The sequence below is a fragment of the Gavia stellata genome, unplaced genomic scaffold (assembly GCF_030936135.1).
Source record: "Gavia stellata isolate bGavSte3 unplaced genomic scaffold, bGavSte3.hap2 HAP2_SCAFFOLD_52, whole genome shotgun sequence".
Classification (NCBI taxonomy): domain Eukaryota; kingdom Metazoa; phylum Chordata; class Aves; order Gaviiformes; family Gaviidae; genus Gavia; species Gavia stellata.
This window is the reverse complement of record NW_026777025.1, coordinates 471,742-496,862: the sequence shown is the minus strand read 5'-3', so window position 1 is coordinate 496,862 and position 25,121 is coordinate 471,742. Positions and strand designations below refer to the sequence as shown.

The following is a 25,121-nucleotide window of genomic DNA, read 5'->3' as shown; positions in this document are numbered from 1 at the left end:
GCCTGTCTGTTCCTCCAGCACTAACAGTGTGGATCCCTTTTCCTTACAGCAGTTCTTCTGACCCTTTTGCTTCTGTCTCACTAAAGCATGCTTAAATTTGATGTTTATAAGGCAAAGGACTGGACCGCTGCAGCATGAGGAGTTACTGGTGGTGGTGCACGGAGATGTGGAACTGGCACATACTTGCCTCTAACTGAGGCAGTTTGTCGCTCATTGCCACAGCTCAGGTGGTGAACAATAATCCATTCTTTTGGTGTGACTCGGTAGTGTCTGGTAATGTGACCGTACCCTTCGCTGTGTTTTACCTCCATCCCCAGAACTGGCTTAACATGGTTTGAGTTTCAACTAACAACTTTTTTTTTAGCAAGAAACTTTCCCTTTGTGTCTACCTGGCTTTCAGTCACAATGTAAATAATTTGAGTGTCTTGATCTCTGTCTAACAAACAGCCTGGCAGGAGTGATTTTTGGACGATTCAGAAGAAAAATACTACACTGCAAGATCTAACCTGGTATTTTTCATCTTATACCTTTCTTTGTCAATGTTAGTTCTGTCTTTGTTTTCCCTTTTCAAAGCTCATGTTGTGCCCTGTTGTTGTACTGGTGTTTTCATCTGTGTAAAAACCATTCAGTCAGTATAAGGATGAGTCTAGATGTGGATTTCTGTAATGTGGGAAGGAATTCTTAGTATGTGCAGTATTGAAAGTATTTAACCCATATTCATGTTTAGTTGAATCATTTGTATAGAAGGGGCTCAATATTAGGCATTCATTCTAATTTCTTTATTTAACTGCCTTGCAAAGCATAACTTGTTAATTTTTTTGAAAGTGATTAAAAATAGAAGAGACAGTCTCTTTGTAGTTCCTTTAAATAGTCCCATGAAAGACTATAAAATTACATAAATGTAAGTCTCTGAATTCTCCAGATGGTAATTATGTGACAGAATGAATATACACTGAACAGCAGTAACAGAAAGTGGGGTCATAAGTGTTTTCAATGGCATTTGGCATCGCTTACAGACTGATACGTTTTTGACATTTTCTTTTACTGCACTGCTAAAAAATTTGGTTCCTAGCATTGCAGTGTAGAAATTACTCTAGAAAGAGAGTTTTCTTATTTCTGTGCTCTTTAGGCACTGTGTAGTTCGAAAAGTAATGCTTTGAAATCTTGGACATCTTCATATACTGTTAAAAAAGTTAAAGAAACGTTCTGTACTAGATGAAGAGCATTATTCTGCTAACTTTCTTTGATTCGTGAGATGTTTCATAGAAGTGCAGTGAGGGGAACATGGAAGACTGGGCTGCTTGGGAATGTCTTGGTTTGTTTTTCATGTGGTGTTTTTTGTTTTGGATTTGTTACAAATCTGTAATATAAAAACTCATCTACACGATGTACATAGGTGAGCAGGCACTTCTTTATTGCAGTGCTGGACGCCCAGGGGATCACTCCACCTAGTGTGCGTGCCTAGTTTCTCTGCTACAAAAGTTATATTCAACTAAAGTATACATATTCATCATATTTCATTTCATGAGGTTCAGAGAGGACCCCCTTGCTTTCTAAACTTCTGAGAGAGGAGGCTAGGTGCGGCTGGATCCAGACCTGGGCAACATCCTGCGGCTCTCCAGAGCTAAACAGAGGGTAGGAGCATAGGGCACACAGGGCAGGAATGCCTGGGTGTCCCAGCTTCATCCCCTTGGGGCTGGGGTGCACCGAGGTGGACGGTCTCTTTCTAAAGACCTCCCAAGGAAGGGTTTGTCCTCAACGTCCAGATTCAGCCCCCCATGGGTTTCCCCTGCCCATGCTCCTCTTCCACCTCTCAGCCCTTCAAAGAGTTGAAGGGGTGCTTTTCTCTCTTTGGCCTCAGGACATGCAGCTCAAGCTCGCCCTGGTGCAGAGCATCACCGAGGTCAGCTGTGCCATCCAGGCTGTGGGCGACTGTGGCAGCTTTGAGCTCTCCTTAAAGCGGAAGGCGATGTGGACCTTGCTGGTGAGTACCCGTAGGTGGGGCAGTCGCACGGGGGAGTTTTGGGCTGCACCATCAGACTGGTTTCCCCAGAGGCACGATGGTCTCTGGGCTTCGTGCGAGCTCTGGAGCTGTGTCCGGAGCTGGTGGGGCCCTTGAGTGCTGGTGCTGGGTGGCTGTGGCTGGGGAGCAGGGTCCCTCCTGCGGTGCCTTTGGGGATGCGTGGGGGTGATGGGGCAGTGTCTGCCCAGACCTGGCAGCAGAGCCTGTCCCCAGGGGAGGCGGGAGGGCTGTCCCATGCCCCGGCCAACTCTGTGCTTCTCTCTCTGGGACTTGCAGGACTGGATCAAGGGGGAGCCCTGGGACTCCCTGGTGTATGGAGTGTTCCAGGCCCTGGAGGAGTTGAGGTGAGGTCTGTTCCCCAGGCTCTGGGGACTTCTAGTGTGCCCCATCCCAGCTGTCTGGGGCAGCCCCAGTGGCCTTGAGCATGGAGCCGGGAGCTGCTGGGGCTGTGGAGTGGGAGGGTGTCCCCCATGTCGGGTGTCTCCCCCAGGAAGGGAGCCCCCAGGGTTCCTTAACCTGGGGGCGGGGGTTTGCCTGCTGCCTGGGAGGAGGCAGGAATTGCTGGTGCTGAAGGCAGTGCTCGCTGGCATGGGCTGGGGGTGTTGGATTTGGGGCCCTCGATTAGGAGGAACCCAGCTGTGGTCTAAGCCACTCTGGAGAGGGCTAGTAAATCCTCTTTCTGTTTTCTTTTTTCCTCTGGCCAGCAAGCTGAGGCCACTTCTGAGCAGGGAGGAAAATCGCAAGCTGCTGTCAGTGTGCTGCCAGACTGTCTTGTCCTGTCCTTCCGAGGACTGGATGAACAAGGTCAGGAAGACAGTGAGGGCAGCTGTGAACACGCAGGTACCCACCAGCCAGTGCCTGCCCACCCCTGGGTCAGGGTCCCACCTCAGTGCGCCCCGGCAGCCCCCCAGCTCTGCTTTCCTGCTTTCAGCTTCTGCACATGAGATGCATGGAAGATCTGGGCCATCTCCTAGAAACTCTTCTGGAGGCAGAGGAGACCTCTGCCTGCTTTGATGACGTGGTCCATGTGAGTGGCCATGGTGCAACAGGGAAAGTGTCGTGGGGACAGAGAGTGGAGGCATTAGAGGGTGTTAGGAGGTGGATACCTTTCCTACGGGAAAGTGGGGCTTTGGCTCCTCGCTCTGAGGCTGTGCATCTGGCTGGAGCAAGGGGCTGAGCTGGGGGACGGGAGCGCAGGCCAGGCAGGGAAGTGGGCCCTGATTTAGGCAAAGCCAAGAGCCAGCCCTGAGCTGGGTGAGAGCAGCCTGGGGGAAGGCTGGAGTGGGGAGGTGCCGGCAGGGAAGCAACAGTGGGCTCAGGGCAGAGGCGGCTGGAGAGAGCGAGGTGGTGGAGGCTGCAGTGCCAGTGCTTAGTGGGGCTGGGGGCCGTGCTGGGAAGGGGCCAGAGAAGGAGGGAGTTGGAGAGGGACCTCAGGGAGAGAAAGATGCCTGTTGCGAGAGAGATGCACCCTGCCTCAGGTCCTGAAGGGCTGGCTCACCTCAGCCAAAGAATGGGAGCGGGAGAGAGCCCTGCAGGTTTGCGTCCATGTGCTGGGAGCTTGCAAGGAGCAACGTGAGCTTATGGTGAGTAAAGCCCCCCTGCATGCCCTGGTGCCCCCTTCCCACCATCTGTGTCCCCCAGAAGGGAGCCCTGCCCAACTGGGTGCTGGGTTTGGGGGCTCCTGGGGGATGGAGCTGCTAGGAGCAGAGGCTGCTGAAACCCTGAAGCCCCAGCAAATGGTTCCAGGAGGAGGAGGGCTCTTTCCAGCCCAGGATTTCTCAGCAGGGAATTCCTGCTGCACCGAGTTCAGGAGGGCCCTGGGTTTCCCTGTGGCCTTCACTGCCATCCCTTGGGTTCTCCTTTGCAGTATCTGGGGTCAGCGGTTGGGTTTCTGTAGACGTGACTCGTCTTTTTTCCTGGTGTTTGCTCCAGCCAGGACCATGGAGGTGGTGCCTCAGGCAGATGAGATCAGGTGCTTTGGTGAGGAGCTGAACAGCCCAGACACGGAGACTGTGGTGGAGACCTGTACCAAAATAGCAAAGGTAACTGGCCCCAAAAGACCGGGGTGGGGGCCCAGCTCCTGGGCTCCTGCACGTCTCCCTGCTCCCCTCCAGAGTCTCTCACTGTCTCCAGAGCAAGCTGTCCAGGATGGCTGTTGTTAGCAAGTAGCAGGAGGCTTTGAGACAAGACTGTCCTTTAGACACACTGGAGCAGATACCGTGATGTGTGTATGTGCGTTCGCACATGTGTGAGTGCTCTTGTCAGAATACAAATTTGGTATATGAGCCAACGACGTGGGGGGAGACACTTCCAAATCGGTTAGCTGTGTCAGATGTAAACAGCACTGTATGCACAGCAGGAGGAAAAAGTGATTGCCCCCTCTACGATTGCCTGACTAACAGTCCCGTCAAGTTTCCTTTCCTTGCCGAATTGCTGGAGCAGAGCTGTGACGTGGTCTCTCCTGTTCCTGACTTCTCTCCAGGCTGTTTGCAAATGCATCCTTCCAGCACAGGCTACAGACTTTCTGAGTGCTGTCCTGGACAGCTTGCTGCATGTCAGATCTGCGTGTGTGAAGGCAGTATGGAAGTGGGTGTTCCATCTTCCTGGTGGAATGCAGGAAGGAAATAGTCCAGGAGGCAAAGGAGACCTTTTTCCCATTTGACTTTGTCTTTTCTCCTGTTGGCTGTTGCACGACACCCTGTGCAGTTGGCATGGGCTCAAGAAACACTGCCTGTGTGCCGAGCCGAGGGACTGCCGATGCTCTGAGTCGTGCATTGGCAACTGCTGCTGGGGTCTGCTCCAGCTGGTGACAGGGATGTGGGCCCGTCTTGTCCAAAGTCTTCCGTTGTCCAGGTCCTTCCCACGAGTGACGCACTGGGAGGCACCGACCTTGCCGTTCCTCCCCTTCCTCCGGGGTCACTGTCAGTCCTCCCTGCCCTGGGACCTGCTTCACTTTGCTCTTTCCTCACTTCTCCCCAATTCCCCCTATCCTGAGCTTTGCTGGGCACACCAGGTTTTCCATAGGTTGCATACTTGTTCATTGCTCTCATTGCTTTCCCCGACTGTGGTGTTTCCCAGCCTGCGAGGTGCCCTTCCTTTAGCCACCAGTTGCTGCCTGTTTGTAGCCTGGGAGCCTCTGGCCTCGTGCTGTGCCTGCCCTTTCAAGGCTCCTGTTCTCCTCCTCCGTTCCTGCTCTCCTGCGCTCCATTTGGGCTCCAGGGCCAGCAGCAGCTCGCTCAGCCCAGACTAACTCCGTGGCTGTCCACCGCTGACAAAGGCCGGTCGCAGTGACAGCAGCCACGGGTAGCAGCCCACAGGATCGCGCCCAGCTGAGCTAAAGCTCACCCAGCCGTTAAGCCACTGTCATTACAGCCAGGGCAGGGTGTCCCTGTGCCGTCCCTGCGCCGTCCCTGCAGAGCCCGCGGCCGCTCTGGGCAGCGGGAGTGCCGCATCCGTGGGCTGTGGGGTCACCCCTTGCTGCTTCCCCAGGCGCAGGGCAGGTTCTGTCTGCACCACGGGCCAGAGGTAGGCAGCTGTGGGAGAAGCTGGGATCTTCCACGAATGAGGGACCTGGCTGCCTATTTGTCCTTATCATGGCCACGGCTTCTAGCTGTGAAAGGCTCAAGCAAACACTCCTTCCTTCAGGGGAAGGTCCTCTGTGTGGGGAAGGGGTTGGCGCTTTGGGAAAGGAGGGTAGAGGCAAGGAGAAGTGTCCCCGGAGAACTGGGTTCCTCTGGAAGGAGTCACGAGCCCTTGCAGAGGCACTGCAAGGCATCTTCAGGGTCTCAAAGAGCGTGTTTGGTTTTGCTCTTGCATCGCTACAGACACGTGGGGAGAGTTAGTCAAGCGTTGGGTGTGAAATGTGTCCGTGTCCTCTGTGTGCACAATGGCACGCAGCTGCTCATACGGTGCCCAGGGACATGCCATGACTGAGTCTGCCCGTGTGAGTGCACGCATGTCTGTGTGTGCGTGTGCGCGCACAATTGCTAAGAGCACGCTCGGCTCCAGACGTGAGCCAGGATCAGGCAGGGTGGAAGGGGTGAGGTTTCGAGCTAGGTCTGGACTCTGTGTCACGGGAGCAGGCACTGCTCATATGCTGAATGACTGTGTCTGGGCCCCGCAGGAGGGGGTAAAGGATGCACCGAGCCCTTCTTTCTCCTCTTCTTCCATTCAGGTGCCAAAAATCCTGAACACCCTTTACACCTGCATGCAGCAGAGCACCCACAGGCCCTTACCCAATAATGACCAAAAATGGCTCTTCACATCAGTTTTCTGTATGTTCAGGTTAGTTCTTTCAGTCAGACACAGAAATCAGAAGTGATTTCTTCTTCTTTCCCTGAAGTAATCAGTCTTTTAAGTAGTTACTGCTAAACAATGCGGAAGCTACCAAAAGAAGTTGAAGCAGGTACTTTCCTCCTCACAAGCAGCATATCATTGAAGTGCTTCCCCTGTTAAATTCTCTTCTCTACTCTAAAGGGTCCCTGTTTTCTCTGCCCCCAAGGTAAACTCCAGAGCTATTCATGGGGTTTCAAAGAAAGGCACAGGTAGTTTACCTGCCTTTAAAAAAAAAAAAAGGGCACTCAGAGCTGTGAATGGAGACTGTTTACTAAACACTGCACAGACAAATTCACCAAAGAGCAAACGTTAATGGGAAAAGCTGGGAGCAGAATGAGAAGCATCACACAACTAAAGCTATCCCAAGCACTTAGGCCTCCATCAAGGACCACAAGCCCTGAGGCTGATGATGGCTGTTGGATGAGCTTCCCTCCCCCAGGTGGAAACACCTCTCACTGCGCTGTGCTCAGACCAAAGAAGGAAAAAGCGATACACCCCCCCACATCTAAAGGCATGCCACTCCTTTCAAAGGTAAATTTTGATTTATTTAGATAAACTGCCTGGCCAGTTTTAGCACCTGCCTCTAGAGTATATTGATTTCATCCACCCCTACCCACAAAAACTTCTGACTGAGTGCTGAGTAATGTGGAGTCAGGTGGACTTAGACAAGCACGTTGCTACCAGGGAACTGTATTTTTAACCTATTTACAAGTATTTGTTGCTTTGAAGCTGCCCGAGGGTCAGCATGCCCTCGCTACTGGAGGTTCTTGCTCTGTGCAGGCACTAAGGAAGACATTTCTGGCCACAGGTTATTTTAAAGCACAGCAGAACATACCGTTTATGACCTCCTGAGAATTATCTCCCAGACAGATCCGGAACAAGGGCAAAACTTGTATATTTAACATGCATTTGGGTTACCTGACTGTTAAACATGTTACAAATCTGTACTATAAAAACTCACCTACACAATGTACGTAGGTGAGCAGACACTTCTTTATTGCAGCGCTGGACGCACAGGGGATCGCTCCACCTGTGTGGGTGCTTAGTTTCACCGCTAGAAGTTATAAACAATCAAAGTATACATATTCATCATATTTCCAAGAAACAATTAACATATTCATACAATTTCTGAGAACTCATTAATATATGTAAATGCTCGTGAGGCATGGGCCTTCAGGTACAGAGGTGGTCGTCTGACGTCCTCTGGTGGTCGTCCATAGTCTTCCTCATGGTGTCCTTTAGTTGAACCCCATCTTTGCGCATGCTCAGGTTGGTTGCAAAATTCCATTCTTGGAATCATCTTAAGTTTTCCTCGGTTTACTGACCAGGCCTATAACTTACCATTCTCTTGACAAGCAAACCCTATCAATTCACAATGCTACATTGTTCAACAGTTAGTTTATGATTAAATCACAGATAAATCATGCCTAGTTACCTTCATACAGAATATATATAATTTATTTTTTATTAATCGCTCTCTGGATTATACTATTCTATCAATATCCATCCTTAAAATAATCAATGGTTATTTCTATTAATATCTATTGATTGGCATTCTTGATATTCAAATCAAGATGGGAAAGGTAAGGAATTTTCCAAGCAGCATCACTGGTGCCTATCAGGTCACATTGTCACAGGACTCAAACGAAACTTTTCTATTCAATTCTTCATCGTTCCATCTCGTTACTGTTAGTTCCTCAGTATGGAACGGCAACTCCCTGGTGAGGTTCCTATGGTTAATGCTTCTAACTGAAAAATCCTAACATGCATTTGTATTTTATTATTTTATTTATTAATCATATTTAACCTTTCTGTATGATTATATTGGATTATTTTAAAAAATCAGAGTATTTACAACAGATTTGTTTGTTTGTTTTGGCATGAGTTGGCTTGGTGTGACGTGAATCTGCCAATACCATAGTTACTGAGAGCTTAGACTGTCTTACCCGTTCGTGGAAGGATTTTCCTGTATTGCTTGATTATGAAAATGTTTCATAAATTGCGTTGAGATCAGTAGCTTAGATTTCTCTGTACGCGGTTGGAGCACCTCCATCGTGTGCAATTGCTCTGGTTTGGGGAGTGTGGTTTTGGTTTTTCGGTTTGGTTTTCTTTTGTTTTCATCTTTTCAGTTTAATGCTTTTTAAAATCTGCCTTTTTCAGGTTACTTTCAGTGTTTGTCGCATGTCTTGCTAGCCTCGTATCTGGGGGTCTGAGAGACAGCTGAGAACATGTCTCCTAACTGGACTGTCCTTTCCCATCCTTCTTTTGCCCCATGCCGTTCAGTACCCTCTTCAAAAATTATTACTATGATAAAGCTTGTAAAGTACTGTTGTTGTCCCATTCGTGGGAGGGTTTTTAAAGTCAATCGACAGCACTTTCTGTGTTTCACTGCTTTCTTCACAACCTCCTGTGCTCATTGTGAATCAAAGAGGAGAATTCTGGTTTGGTGGCAATGCTTCACCCATTTGTGAGGTTTTTTCCAGTAAGACCTAATCCTTCTGGAAATTAGGAGATCTATTTAGTAGTTGGTTCCTTCTTCTGTTGTGGACCAGCACACACTGATCAGACTTTCTGTCTCTGTCCTTCCCCCACTCCCCGCTCCTGCACTGACAGTATTGGCTTCAGCTATGTTCAGTGAGAAAAGTGATATGTGGATTTTTCAAACGTCATCAAGAGGAAAAGAAGCATAATATATCACCTACTATTGTTGGGGTCTTTCCCATGCTGTTTTACTGGCTTTATAAAATGCCTTATGAGCAACAACTCTTTTGCAGAGCTCCATGTCTCTAAGATCCTGCGCCAAAAAAATCATCAGAAATTGAGACATATTTGGGGCATCATGAGTCATAAAAGGTATACAGTCGAGGCTGGGAGCACATCTGGGGAGTGAGTGAGGGTATTTTTTCCTATCACCTTGCATTTGGCACAGCTTATGCAGTCACCATGCACATTACCTTTTAAAAACTTGACAGCTACGATGTGGTTACCCTTAAAAAGCATTCTTCTCCTTTTCCTCTTCCCCCTCCCTCTGCAGCTGTGTTCCTGAAACAGCTACCTGGATCTGCCAGAAGGATGGAGAAATTCAGTAAAGGTCTTGTTTGCAGGGAAAATTCCGTGTCCAAACCCCAGTAGCCGTTCATGCAAATGGCAAACAGACAAGAACAAGATAGTACTCCTCTTTGATCTTCTACAAATATACCCCTTTGATTCGTATCTAAAGACAGAATAACAGAATATTGTGCTGTACGTACAGGGCTCTTCTCTTTTTCAGGATAGATCTTTTTTACTTTTTCTGCACCTAGACAACGAGTTTCTGAGGAACTTACTAACTTGAGTACCTTCCGCCGTTTGAGATTGTCTTGCACATTCTGCTTCCTGTCATTTCGAGTTCCTCCTGTTCCTATTCCGGTCATTGCGCTGTGTTTTGGCAGCTGTTTTCTGACAATCATCTCCTTTGCCTCAGGAGCAGCAGAGGTATGCTGGTCTTTAAAAAAAAAAAAAAAAAAGTCTTACCTTCTGTGTATGTAGGTGAGCAGGCACTTCTTTATTGCAGTGCTGGACGCACAGGGGATCGCTCCACCTAGTGTGCGTGCTTAGTTTCTCTGCTACAAAAGTTATATACAATCAAAGTATACATATTCATCATATTTCCAAGAAACAATTAACATATTCATACGATTTCCGAGAAATCGTTAATATAAGTAAATGCTCGTGAGGCATGCACCTTCAGGTACAGAGGTGGTCATCTGACGTCCTCTGGTGGTCGTCCATAGTCTTCCTCATGGTGTCCTTTAGTTGAACCCCATCTTTGCGCATGCTCAGGTTGGTTGCACAATTCCATTCTTGGAATCTTCTTAAGTTTTCCTCGGTTTACTGACCAGGCCTACAACTTATCCTTCTCTTGACAAGCAAATCCTACCTATTCACAGTGCTACATTGTTCATAGCTAGTTTATGATTAAATCGGGGTAGCTCATACCTAGTTACCCTTATACAGAATATATATATATATATATATAACTTTAGATCTTTTAATAATCACTTTCTAGCTTATAATTTTCTGTCAATTTCCATGCCTATGAATAATCAATGTTTATTTCTATTAATATCTATCGATTGGCATTCTTGATATTCATATAAAGATGGGAGGGTAAGGGGATTTTCAAGCAGCATCACTGGTGCCTATCAGGTCACACTGTCACAGGACTCAAACAACACTTTTCTGTTCAATGCTTCATCGTTCCATCTCGTTACTGTTAGTTCCTTAGTATGGAACGGCAACTCCCTGGTGAGGTTCCTATGGTTATTGTTTCTAACATAACAATCCTAACTTATTTATTTATTAATTAAATTTAACCTTTTCTATATATCATATTTTGATTAAAACCCAGAATATTTACAACAACTCTGTCCTGGGAGGGGGCCAGGGAATCCAGTTTGGACTGGGAATGATCCCAATCTGTCCTGGGAGGGGGCCAGGGGATCCAGTTTGGACTGGGAATGATTCCAGCGTGTCCAGGGAGGGGGCCAGGGGATCCAGTTTGGACTGGGAATGATTCCAGCGTGTCCAGGGAGGGGGCCAGGGGATCCAGTTTTGGACTGGGAATGATCCCAGACTGTCCTGTGAGGGGGCCAGGGCATCCAGTTTGGACTGGGAATGATCCCACTCTGTTGTGGGAAGTGGCCAGCAGATCCAGTTTGACTGGGAATGATCCCAGTCTGTCCTGGGAGGGGGCCATGGGATCCAGTTTGGACTGGGAATGATCCCAGCCTGTCCTGGGAGGGGGCCAGGGGATCCAGTTTGGAGTGGGACAGGGCCCAGTCTGTCCTGGGAGGGGGGCAGGGGATCCAGTTTGGACTGGGAATGATCCTGGCCTGTCCTGGGAGGGGGCCAGGGGATCCAGTATGGACTGGGAATGATCCCAGTCTGTTCTGGGAGGAGGCCAGGGGATCCAGTTTAGACTGGGAATGATCCCAGTCTGTCCTGGGAGGGGGCCAGGGAATCCAGTTTGGACTGGGATTGATCCCAGTCTGTCCTGGGAGGGGGCCAGGGGATCCATTTTGGACTGGGAATGATCCCAGTCTGTTCTGGGAGGGGGCCAGTGTATCCAGTTCGGACTGGGAGTGATTCCAGTCTGTACAGGGGGGGGGGCAGTGTAACCAGTTTGGACTGGGAATGATCCCAGTCTGTCCTGGGAGGGGGCCATGGGATCCAGTTTGGACTGGGAATGATCCCAGTCTGTCCTGGGAGAGGGCCAGCGGATCCAGTTTGGACTGGGACAGAGCCCACTCTGTACTGGGAGGGGCCAGGGCATCCATTTTGGACTGGGAATGATCCCAGTCTATCCTGGGAGGGGGCCAGGGGATACAACTTGGTCTGGGAATGATCCCAGTCTGTCCTGGGAGGGGGCCAGGGGATCCAATTTCGACTGGGACAGGGCCCACTCTGTCCAGGGAGAGGCCCAGGGCATCCAGTTTGGACTGGGAATGATCCCAGTCTGTCCTGGGAGGGGGCCAGGGGATTAAGTTTGGACTGGGACAGGGCCCAGTCTGTCCTGGGAGGGGGCCAGGGGATCCATTTTGCACTGGGAATGATTCTAGTCCATACTGGGAGGAAGCCAGGGTATGCACTTTGGACTGGGAATGATCCCGGTCTGGATTGGGAGGGGGCTATTGGATCCAGTCTGGACTGGGAATGATCCCAGTCTGTACTGGCAGGGTGCCTTGGTATCCAGTTTGGACTGGGACAGGGCCCAGTCTGTCCTGGGAGGGGGCGAGGGGATTCAGTTTGAAGTGGGAATGATCCCAGTCGGTCTTTGGAGGCGGCCATGGGATACAGTTTGGAGTGGGATAGAGCCCAGTGTGTCCTAGGAGGGGGCCAGGGCATCCAGTTTGGACTGGGAATGATCCCTGTCTGTCCTGGGATGGGGCCAGGTGATCTAGTTTGGACTGGGACAGGGCCCACTCTGTACTGGCAGGGGCCAGGGGATCCAGTTTGGACTGGGACAGGGCCCAGTCTGTCCTGGGAGGGGGCCAGGGGATCCAGTTTGCACTGGGACAGGGCCCAGTCTGTCCTGGGAGGGGGCCAGGGGATCCAGTTTGGACTGGGACAGGGCCCACTCTGTCCAGGGAGGGGGCCAGTGTATCCAGTTGGGACTGGGAATGATCCCAGTCTGTCCTAGGAGAGGGCCAGGACATCCAGTTTGGACTGGGACAGGTCCCAGTCTGTCCTGGGACTGTGCCAGGGGATCCAGTTTGGACTGGGACAGGGCCAAGACTGTACGGGGAGGGGGCAAGGGGATCCAGTTTGGACTGGGAATGATCCCAGTCTGGAATGGGAGAGGGGCCAGGGGATCCAGTTTAGACTGGGAATAATCCCACTCTGTCCTGGGAGTGGGCCAGGAGATCCAGTTTGGACTGGGAATGATCCCAGTCTGTCCTGGGAGGGGGGCAGGGGATCCAGTTTGGACTGGGAATGATCCCAGTCTGTCCTGGGAGGGGGCCAGGGGATCCAGCTTGGACTGGGACAGGGCCCATTCTGTACTGGGAGTGGCCAGGGGCTCCAGTTGGAACTGGGAATGATTGCAGTCTGTAATGGGAAGTGGCCAGGGGATCCAGTTTGGACTGGGAATGATCCCAGCCTGTACTGGGAGGGGTCCAGGGGATCCAATTTGGACTGGGACAGTGCCCAGTGTGTCCTGGGAGGGCGCCAGGGAATCATGTTTGGACTGGGAATGGTCGCAGTGTGTCCTGGGAGGGGGCCAGGGGATCCAGTTTGGACTGGGAATTATCCCAGTCTGTCCTGGGAGGGGGCCAGGGGATCCAGTTTGTACTGGGACAGGGCCCAGTCTGTCCTGGGAGTGGGCCAGGGGATCCAGTTGGAACTGGGAATGATTGCAGTCTGTACTGGGAGGGGACCAGGGGCACCAGTTTGGACTGGGACAGGGCCCAGTCTGTCCTGGGAGTGGGCCAGGGGCTCCAGTTGGAAGTGGGGATGATTGCAGTCTGTACTGGGAGGGGACCAGGGGCACCAGTTTGGACTGGGAGAGGGCCCATTCTGTCGTGGGAGGCGGCAAGGGGGTCCAGTTTGGACAGCGAAGGATCCCGCTCTGTCCTGGGAGGGGGCTAGAGGATCTAGTTTGGACTGGGAATGATTCCAGTCCATACTGGGAGGAGGCCACCGGATCCAGTTTGGAATGGGAATGATCCCAGTCTGGACTGAGAGGTGGCCATTGGATCGAGTTTGGATTGGGAATGATCCCAGTCTGTCCTGGGAGGTTGCCAGGGGATCCAGTTTGGACTGGGTCAGGGCCCAGTCTGTCCTGGGAGGGGGCCAGGGGTTTAAGTTTGGACTGGGACAGGGCCCAGTCTGTCCTGTGAGGGGGCCAGGGGATCCAGTTTGGACTGGGAATGATTCCAGCCTGTCCAGGGAGGGGGCCAGGGGATCCAATTTGGACTGGGACAGGGCCTCTCTGTCCTGGGAGGGGGCCAGGGGGACCAGTTTGGACTGGGAATGATCCGAGTCTGTACTGAGAGGGGGCCAGGGAATGCAGTTTGGACTGAGACAGGGCACAGTCTGTACTGGGAGGGGGCCAGGGGATACAGTTTGGAGTGGGACAGGTCCCAGCCTGTCCTGGGAGGGGGCCAGGGGATCCAGTTTGGACCGGGACAGGGCCCATTCTGTACTGGGAGTGGCCAGGGGCTCCAGTTGGAACTGGGAATGATTGCAGTCTGTCCTGGGAGGGGGCCAGGGGATCCAGTTTGGACTGGGAATGATCCGAGCCTGTCCTGGGAGGGGGCCAGGGGATCCAGTTTGGACTGGGAATGATCCGTGTCTGTCCTCGGTGGGGGCCAGGGGATCGATTCTGTACTGGGGCAGGGCCCAATCTGTCCTGGGAAGGGGCCAGGTGATCCAGCTGGGACTGGGAATGATCCCAGTCTGTCCTGGGAGGGGGCCAGGGGATGCAATCTGTACTGGGGAAGGGCCCAATCTGTACTGGGAGGGGGCCAGGGGATTAAGTTTGGACTGGGAAAGGGCCCAGTCTGTCCTGGGAGGGGGCCAGGGGATCCAGTTTGGACTGGGAATGATTCTAGTCCATACTGGGAGGAAGCCAGGGTATGCACTTTGGACTGGGAATGATCCAGGTCTGGACTGGGAGGGGGCTATTGGATCCAGTTTGGACTGGGAATGATCCCACTCTGTACTGGGAGGGTGCCACGGGATCCAGTTTGGACTGGGACAGGGCCCAGTCTGTCCTGGGAGGGGGCAATGGGATTCAGTTTGGACTGGGACTGGTCCTAGTCTGTCCTGGGAGGCGGCCATGGGATCCAGTTTGGTGTGGGATACAGCGCAGTGTGTCCTGGGAGGGTGCCAGGGGATCCAGTTTGAACTGGGAATGATCCCAGTCTGTCCTGGAAGTGGGCCAGTGGATCCAGTTTGCACTAGGACAGTGCCAAGTCTGTACGGGGAGGGGCCAGGGGATCCAGTTTGGATTGGGACAGGGCCAAGATTGTACGGGGAGGCGGCAGGGGATCCAGTTTGGACTGGGAATTATCCCGTTCTGGACTGGGAGGGGGCCAGGGGATCCATTTTGGACTTGGAATGATCCCAGTCTGGAATGGGAGTGGGGCCAGGGGATCCAGTTTGGACTGGGAATGATCCCAGTCTGTCCTGGGAGGGGGCCAGGGGATCCAGTTTGGACTGGGACAGGGCCCATTCTGTACTGGCAGCGGCCAAGGGCTCCAGTTGGAACTGGGAATGATTGCAGTCTGTCCTGGGAAGGGGGCAGGGGCTCCAGTTTGGACTGGGACAGGGCCCACTCTGTCCTGGGAGGGGGCCAGTGGATCCAGTTTGGACTGGAAATGATCCCAGTCTGCCCTGAGAGGGGGCCAGGAGATCCAGTTTGGACTGGGAATGATTCCAGTCTGTCCTGGGAGGGGGGAAGGGGGTCCAGTTTTGACTGGGAATGATTGCAGTCCATACTGGGAGGACGACACTGGATCCAGTTTGGTCTGGGAATGATCCCATTCTGGACTGGGAGGGGGCCACCGGATCCAGTTTGGACTGGGAATTATCCCAGTCAGGACTGGGAGGGGGACACTGGATCCAGTTTGGATTGGGAATGATCCCAGTCTGTCCTGGGAAGGGGCCAGGGGATCCAGTTTGGACTGGGACAGGGCCCATTCTGTCGTGGGATGGGGCAAGGGTCTCCAGTTGGAACTGGGAATGATTGCAGTCTGTACTGGGAGGGTGCCAGGGGCTCCAGTTTGCACTGGGAAAGGGCCCAGTCTGTCCTGGGAGGTGGCCAGGGCATCCATTTTGGACTGGGACAGGGCCCAGTCTGTCCAGGGAGCGGGCCAGGGTATCCAGTTTGGACGGGGAATGATTGCAGTCTGTCCTGGGACAGGGGCCAGGGGATCTAGTTAGGACGGGGAATGATTGCAGTCTCTCCTGGGACGGGGGCCAGGGGATCTAGTTAGGACTGGGCATGATCCCAGTCTGGAATGGGAGAGGGGGCAGGGGATCAAGTTTGGACTGGGAATGATCCCAGTCTGTCCTGGGAGGGGGCCAGGGGATCCAGTTTGGACTGGGACAGGGCCCAGTCTGTCCTGGGTGTGGGCTAGGGGATACTTTTTCGACTGGGAATGATCCCAGTCTGTCCTGGGAGGGGGCCAGGGGGTCCAGTTTGGACTGCGAATGATCCCGGTCTGGACTGGGAGGGGGCTAGAGGATCCAGTTTGGACTGGGAATGATTCCAGTCCATACTGGGAGGGGGCCAAGGGATCCAGTTTGGACTGGGACAGGGCCCAGTCTGTCCTGGGAGTGAGCCAGGGGATCCATTTTGGACTGGGAATACTCCCAATCTGTCCTGGTAGGGGGCCAGGGGATCCAGTTTGGACTGGGACAGGGCCCATTCTGTACTGGGAGCGGCCAGAGGCTCCAGTTGGAACTGGGAATGATTGCAGTCTGTACTGGGAGGGGGCCAAGGGCTTGGGTTTGGACTGGGACAGGGCCCAGTCTGTCCTGGAAGGGGGCCAGGGGATCCCGTTTGGACTGGGACAGGGCCCAGTCTGTCTTGGAAGGGGGCCAGGGGATCCATTTTGGACTGGGAATGATCCGTGTCTGTCCTCGGTGGGGGCCAGGGGATCCAGTTTGGAGTGGGACAGGGCCCACTCTGTTCAGGGAGGGGGCCAGGTGATCCAGTTGGGACTGGGAATGATCCCAGTCTGTCCTGCGAGTGGGCCAGGGCATCCAGTTTGGACTGGGAATGATCCCAGTCTGTCCTAGGAGGGGGCCAGGGCTTCCAATCTGGACTGGGGCAGGGCCCAATCTGTCCTGGGAGGGGGCCAGGGGATTAAGTTTGGACTGGGACAGGGACCAGTCTGTCCTGGGAGGGGGCCAGGGGATCCATTTTGGACTGGGAATGATTCTAGTCCATACTGGGAGGAAGCCAGGGTATGCACTTTGGACTGGAAATGATCCCGGTCTGGACTGGGAAGGTGCCAGGGGATCCAGTTTGGACTTGGAATGATCCCAGTCTGTCCTGGGCGGGGGTCAGGGGATCCAGTTTGGACTGGGACAGGGTCTATTCTGTCCTGGGAGGGGGCCTGGGTCTCCAGTTGGAACTGGGAATAATTGTACTCTGTACTGGGACGGGACCAGAGGCTCCAGTTTGGACTGGGACTGGTCCCAGTCTGTCCTGGGAGGGGGCCAGGGGATCCAGTTTGGACTGGGACAGGGCCAAGTCTCTACGGGGAGGGGGCAGGGGACCCAGTTTGGACTGGGAATGATCCCGGACTGTACTGGGAGGGGGCCAGGGGCTCCAGTTTTGACTGGGAGTGATCCCAGTCTGTCCTGGGAGGGGGCCTGGGGATCCAGTTTGGACTGGGACAGGGCCCAGTCTGTCCTAGGAGTCGGCCAGGGGATCCAGTTTGGACTGGGAATGATCCCAGTCTGTCCTGGGAGGGTACCAGGGGATCCAGTTTGGACTGGGAATGATCCCAGTCTGTCCTGGGAGGGGTCCAGGGGATCCAGTTTGGTCTGGGAAAGATCCCAATCTGTCCTGGGAGGGGGCCAGGGGATTCCGTTTGGACTGGGAAAGGACCCATTCTGTCCTGGGATGGGGCCAGGGGCTCCAGATGGAACTGGGAATCATTGCAGTCTGTACTGGGAGGGTGCCAGGGGCTCCAATTTGCACTGGGACAGGGCCCAGTCTGTCCTGGGAGGGGGCCAGGGATCCATTTGGGACTGGGATAGGGCGAAATCTGTACGGGGAGGGGGCCAGGGGATCCAGTTTGGACTGGGAATGATCGCAGTCTGTCCTGGGTGGGGGCCAGGGGATCCAGTTTGGACTGGGAACGATCCCAGTCTGCCCTGGGAGGGGGCCAGGGGACCAGTTTGGACTGGGAATGATTCCAGTCCATACTGGGAGGAGGCCACAGGATCCAGTTTGGACTGGGAATGATCCCAGTCTGTAATGGGAAGTGGCCAGCGGATCCAGTTTGGAATGGGAATGATCCCACTCGGTACTGAGAGGGTGCCAGGGTATCCCGTTTGGACTGGGAATGATCCCACTCTGTCCTGGGAGGGGGCCAGGGGATCCAGTTTGGACTGGGAAAGGCCCCATTCTATCCTGGGATGGGGCCAGGGGCTCCAGATGGAACTGGGAATGACTGCAGTCTGTATTGGGAGGGTGCCAGGGGATCCTGTTTGCACTGGGACAGGGCCCAGTCTGTCCTGGGAGGGGGCCAGGGATCCATTTTGGACTGGGACAGGGCCAAGTCTGTCCTGGGAGGGGGCCAGGGGATCCAGTTTGGACTGGGAATGATCCCAGTCTGTCCTGGGTGGGGGCCAGGGTATCCAGTTTGGACTGGGAACAATCTCAGTCTGCCCTGGGAGGAGGCCACCGGATCCAGTTTGGAATGGGAATGATCCCAGTCTGGACTGGGAGGTGGCCATTGGATCCAGTTTGGACTGGGAATGATCCCACTCTGTCCTGGGAGGGGGCCAGGGGATCCAGTTTGGACTGGGACAGGGCCCAGTCTGTCCTGGGAGGGGGCCAGGGGCTCCAGTTGGAACTGGGAATGATTGCAGTCTGTCCTGCGAGGGGGCCAGGGAATCCAGTTCGGACTGGGAATGATCTCACTCTGTCCTGGGAGCGGGCCAAGGGGTCCAGTTTGGACTGGGAATGATCCCAGTCTGTCCTGGGAGGGGGGCAGGGGATCCAGTTTGGTCTGGGTCAGGGCCCAGTCTGACCTGGGAGGGGGGCAGGGGCTCCAGTTTGGACTGGGAATGGTCCCAGTCTGTCCTGGGAGGGGGCCAGGGAATCCATTTTGGACTGGGAATGATCCCAGTCTGTCCTGGGAGGGGGCAAGGGGATCCAGTTTGGTCTGGGTCAGGGCCCAGTCTGTACTGGGTGACACGCGGAAACGAGCTTCACAACTCACACAGAGTTATAAAGCTGACATTGGTTTATGGCGGCGCCGGGTGCAAGGGGATTTCTCCTCCTAACATGCACACCGGGTTAAAATCATGACAGGTATTTAAAACAGTTAACGAAGTTAATTACGCCTACTGGTGCTACTCCTTAATAACTATTGGTTAATAATTTTCTTACTTCATCTTAAAGTTGCAGTTCTCTTTTAATTCACCACGCATGCTCAGCGAGTAGAGGGCTAAATTGGGTTGGGGGTGTTTTCTATCTGGGAGGTGTGTTCCTTAGCAGTAGAATGAGATTATAATGAGACAGGTTAACTCTAGGGCACTATTTTGGCAGTCTTTTCTATATTTCTACGATTCGTCCTTGCGCTAATCATTATTGCTAGTTAGCAGAGAGTCAGTGAAGACAGTCTTTATCAGCAGAGAGTCAGTGCAGACAGTCTTTATCTCTAATATGTCTAAGTACGGGGTGCAGTTCTTACAAAGTATCTTCTCTGCACTTTTCTTTCTTACTTTTAGCCCTTGTCTCTCACGATGCCCTGTAACATTCCCCTCTTTTCTTTCCATTAAGCAAATTCTTTTGCTCTTAAAAGTGGTTCGTTATGTTTCATCATTACTTTTAGTGTCCATACTTGCCCAATAATTTCCTTTAGTTTACACCAAAGGATAAGATTCACCGTTGTTAATGTTGAGGTGGCTCTTAGTAACACCAATATCGGGTGGGTCATTATGTTTAAGATTTTGGTAGCTGACGGGGAATAACCCCTAAACACATCCCATCTGCATCATGATGGACAGTAATTAAAGTCTTTCTTCCACTTTCTTCAACTTGTTTTAACAACCTTTTTAAATTTTCATGATGCAATAGTTTTCTTATTAGAGTGAGATTCATTCCAATAGAGGTGGGCTGTATATCCTGAATCAATGTATAATTAAACTGTAGCAATTGATAAGTAGTAACAGGAGCCGTGTAGGTAAAATCACATCCTGTAAGACTAACAAAGTTGCAAATGCAAATATTTGAATGGTTGCTCGTGTCCACCATTTGATCATCTACTTGTACAAAATCCCATTGACTTCTCCGACAAACACATCCCATACCCCTGTAAATTATGATGGTTCTTAGGGTCTCGTTGGGATGCACCTCAAAGTGACAAACTTTTTGTTCAGTGTCAAGACGAATATCTTGCCCTTTGATGGTGTTTCCTTCACAAATAAATCCTTGCTGGTCTCGTACAACACAGGCCTCGACATCAATAGTTTGCCACTTATTCCTGTTTTTCATAGCCCATACCCTATGTTTTGGGGGATAAAGTACAGTTCCATGGTAATTTAATCCTAGCACAACAATCGGGTATATGTTATATACTAAAGCTTTATATATTGTTAGTACAAAAGCTGTAGCTGTGTTGTTAGTAGGGTCAAAGGTAAAATTAACTAAATGCCACCACGATTGGAATCTCCTTTCAAATTCCGCTGCGTTATTCCAAATCACCTTTCGGATTTCTTTTGGTAGGATTCCGTCTTCACCTTTCCCTGATGATTGCAGCTGCTATTTTCTGTAACCATAATTGAGCTTGGATACAACTGAGTGCTGTAGAAACATTAGTCTGAGCCACGTCTAATGCATTTATAATCAGTTCATTGTCCTTTTCATTAAGCTTTTCCCACTGTGGTAACACATTTGCTGTAAGCCATTGACCGGTTCCTAAAGTTAGGAGGGAAGATCTTAAAGGGTTCTGTATTTTGTTCAGATCACTGGTCACCGTTGCGAGTTTGTTCCTTATTATCGCAGTATCTATACTATTTATAACTCCCAGTCCTGTTCCTACTGCACCAATCGCATGTCTCCTTTTCCTCATTCGGGAAGGAAGGGTCCTTTTATGTAACCATGATGTCCACCCCGTATGTAAGGGTCTTATAAATGACGAACAAGCTGGTTGAACGGTGGAAATATCGTTCTGTATCAATAATTCCATTCGCTTAAGGGACCATATTGGATTAGACATTACCTGTTGCTGACCGACATATTGAATTACGTATGGTCCTGTCGGATACACTTATGGTCCCATTTGCTCAGGCTCTGTGGGACTTGATTTAGTAGCCTGAGTCGAGGTAGTGTAGGCAGGGGGAGTGGTGGTTTCCTCTGGTGTCTGCAACCAAAATCTAAAAGTTAGAGCTTGGGCCCCCTCTTGAGTTGCCCCCAGACATACTATGGTCACCGTTTGAGTTATATTGAAGGGATACCAACAAACCTCCTTGCTTTCACATATCGTGCTGCCTGTTCTATTGGCAGAGTCCCAGACAGCACCGTTCTTGGCAGTAATTTGGGTCTGGAGAGGAGGCGGGTTACTTACATTAAGGAGTCTACAACCTACCTGGACCTCCTTTCCTTTCTCAAACATCCAGGTACAGACCGAATCTATCCTTTCCCATTCAGTTGGTCACAGTGTCATGTTATTATTATATATTACCACAGTTCCCAAATTCAATCCGTTTAAATCCTTTCCTGAGCTTCCCATACACCCAAAATAAGCGTCTGTCCAAGGCCACTCCCAACAGTGGTTACAGTTCAGCAGAGTCATAAGAATCCATATCATCGCTTTTGAATGCGAAGCTTCAATGCTCCCATAGGTGTCGATTCCCATCATGGCTTAGGGCCTTTCTTCACTCTGGTGTGATGCACCCACGAGGTCTGCTCTTTAATCTTGATCGCTGTATGGGATGTCAGCAGCACCTGGAAGGGGCCTTCCCATTTCGGTTTCAGAGGTGAATCTGTAAAGGACTTCACATACACATAATCACCAGGCTTAATATTATGCACCGGCCCATCAAGACCTCGGGCTCTGGTTCCTAAGACAAGTTTCTCTGTCTCCCGAGGTTGTTTTTGCAGGTTTACAATATAATCAGATAACATCTCATCTCCAGTCTGAGTTGATATTCCTGCCTGTACAATATAGGGCCTCCCGTACAGTATTTCAAAAGGGCTCAACTCCTCTTTAGTTCTGGGCTTAGTTCTAATTCTCAGGAGTGCCAGAGATTGTGGCAATCCAGCCTCCTCCTGCCCAATTTTACAATCTGTAACTTAATTAAGTGGTTCATCTTCTCCACTTGACCACTTGCTTGTGGCCTATATGGGGTATGTAACTGCCAATCTATTCCCAAGAGTTTACTAACTTGCTGAACAATTTTTGCAATGAAATGTGGTCCTCTATCTGAGGAGATTGTTGCAGGAATTCCAAATCTCGGTATTATTTCTTGTAATAGTGCTTTAGTTACTTCTCTAGCCTTATTAGTTCAGCAAGGGAATGCTTCTGGCCAGCCTGAAAAGGTGTCTGTTAGAACCAGCAGATATCGAGACCCCCCTTTTCTTGGAAGTTCTGAGAAATCAATTTGCCACCACTGCCCTGGATAGTTTTCCTTTCCCTATCTGTCCAAGTTGGACTTTAGGGCTTACCTTAGGATTATTTTTCAAACATATTTCACACTGCTGTGTCACTTGTTTAACAGTGGTGTAGAGGTTTCAGGCAACTATACGCTGACTCAAATGTTTATACAATGCCTCAGCTCCCCAGTGGGATTTCCTGTGTTCTGCTATAAATATGGCCCACAATAACACAAATGGGATTATTATTTTGCCCTGCGTAGTCTTTGCCCACTTACCTTTCTCTACTTCTCCCCCTATGTCTTCAACTAATTTCTGATCTTCTTTGGAATACCTGGGTTCACAATCAATTTGTATTTTACTGTCTGGAACCAATGACTGCACCTCTAATTCACCTTTCTCAGCTGCTCTTTTGGCTTCTCGGTCTGCCATAGCATTGCCCAACTCTTGAGCGGTATCTCCTTTCTGATGAGCCTTGCATTGTATGATAGCCACTTTTTCAGGTTGCTGTACTGCTTCCAGGAGCCTAAGAATTTCTTCAGCATGTTTTATATGTTTCCCTTGGGTGGATAGGAGTCCTCTTTCTTTCCACATGGCTCCATGGGCATGGACTACCCCAAGAGCGTATTTGGAGTCCGTCCAGATATTAATCTTTTTGTCTTTGGCTAGCTCCAACACTCGGGTTAAAGCGATTATTTCTGCTTTTTGTGCCAAAGTATTTGGGGCAAGGGCTGCGGATTCTATTACCTGATTCACGGTGGTTATTGCATACCCTGCTCTGCGGACACCTTGTCGAACAAAGCTACTTCCATCTGTGTACCAGGAATCCTCAGCTGTCGGAGTGGGAGTAACGATGGAATCTCAATATGAGTATAGTCGTTCTCCCCTTTATTCAAGCTTAGAGTATATATAGACAGATGCCAAGAACACGCGTCCGCAACAGTTGTATGATTGGCTTACAGCCTCTGTTCACGCGTCAAGGCGGCGAGTGAGATTGGTACAGTGCTCTTGTGCACGCACAAGAGCACTTCTCCTCTTCGCGGATGTAGCTCCTTCTTCTTGTTTACCATTCCACTGTCTCTTATCACAACAGGCTTTCAAGGACAGTGAACGGTTTCCTCTGAGCCTTCCCTCTCATCAGAGACTGGGTTGCTCATGGGAATCAGATCATGTCCCTTGTTACTAAGCCATTCCTCCACATGTATCCTTCCCATAAATTGTTTTAATTGGCATTGGTTAACAAATGACTTAATTTACAACTGTACATGTAGCAAGAAAACGTCCTACTTCAGTATGAACATAAGTAAAGTTAGACTTACTTTGAGCTCACAGTCATCCACAATCACTGGCTGTGTGAGAATTTCCTTTGATTTCTCAACTCCTATCACTTCTTGTTCTTCTACCCGAGAACATCTCTCACGAGTCATATGGTGTGCCCACGAATCTGGCATGACAAAAATTTCTTAAGTCAGGATTTCTGTTTATCGGGAATACAGTATCAGTGAAGTGTCCTGTGCCTGGAATACAGTCTCTCTCTGCAATGACAGAGGCAGACCCATTACCATTTTTTCACTGAGAAATGCTTGACTTTTACTTTCTTTCTGGCAAAAGCCAGTGCTCCATAAAAATTAGAAATTCAGGCACACAGAAAAGCACTAGAGAAAAAGGCAGGGTAAAAACAGGAAAAAAAAGTAGAGTCACGTTGCCATTACAGCACTGCACGGTAAAACTCCAAAGTAATTTAGGTTAGGAAACACATCCTGCATTGCAAACATTAGGACAGAAGTCTTCTTTTCCACATGTGACTCTGGGTCCACATTGCTTGAAGTACAGCTTTTTAACCTCTTTGGAACTCACCGGCAGCGAATAAGCTAGGTGAACCTCCAAAATGTAACTGCTTGGTTTTGTTTGGGTTTTTTGTTGTTGTTGTTTGTTTCTTGGCTCGGTAACAGTCCTAGAACTTTATGAACATACAGAAGAGCATGCCATCATCTATGTGGCAGCAATGAGAAATAGTTTCACATGGGATGTTGACCATACACCTCTGTCACATCCTACCTTTTCTGTTTGCAGCAGCTGAAAGCACACTGCATGGTTTTTGTGCGTCTTAACTGCACGTTGTATAGAGTGAAGTTGAGGGGAATACTCAAATTTTGTGCTAGCTGATCTGAGGGAGGCAGTTTGATGACGGGCACTTGTGAGGCAGTAATATTTTCATTTGGTGTGGCTGCTCTTTTAAGCTACACAGCCTCACACAACACAGATGCTGAACAGCGCAGCAGGGGAAGAAGGTGCTGCCACTAGCTTGTTACTGCTGTTTTCCCAGAGATTATCACATTTACGTCTTTGGTAACAGAAACGACTGTGTGAGAGATTAGTAATCTGCTCCAGGCAGAGTCACTCTGCTAGTTTATCCACTCTTCAGTTTAAAGGTAGGAGCTAAGTGATCTAACTTTGCTTCCTGGTCTGCTTTAGACACTTGAGCAGTGTGTTCAGAGTTGTAGGCACAGTACACGTTCAGCTAATGGGCAAAGGTGAGCACCTAAGGATGCTTCTGTTTCCAGCTGGGACAGCTGTATCTAGAAGACCTGTAGCCCGCCTTCCAAAGGTCCATTTTACGGTGCCCTGCATTGCAGCAACAGTTTCTCTAATGAAATGCTACAGTGGCTTTGCTGCGGCAGCAACTCTACGACAAAGTGGATTGTGTCATTCCCGGCTGTTCTGGAAGCAGTTGATTCGCAATTATGATAGTTGATGTGATAGATTGATTAGTAATAAAATATTGTCTGAAAGGTAAGCCTTCCTTTTTTCTGAAGTATGAAAAATTAACTCATTTTCTCCAGTTAAATCTTGCAAGATATTTAATCTGTTCTCTGAAGTGTCACTCATATTTTATTTAAAATTATAAGAAAGTAAGATGGCACTTTGTTGCATTGTTAT

General features: G+C 50.5%; 1 pseudogene; it reads right to left on the bottom strand.

Annotated features, from left to right (window-relative positions):
* Positions 1–25,121, bottom strand: part of LOC132321603 (ATPase family AAA domain-containing protein 2-like) — a 175,768-nt pseudogene that overhangs the window by 119,384 nt on the left and 31,263 nt on the right.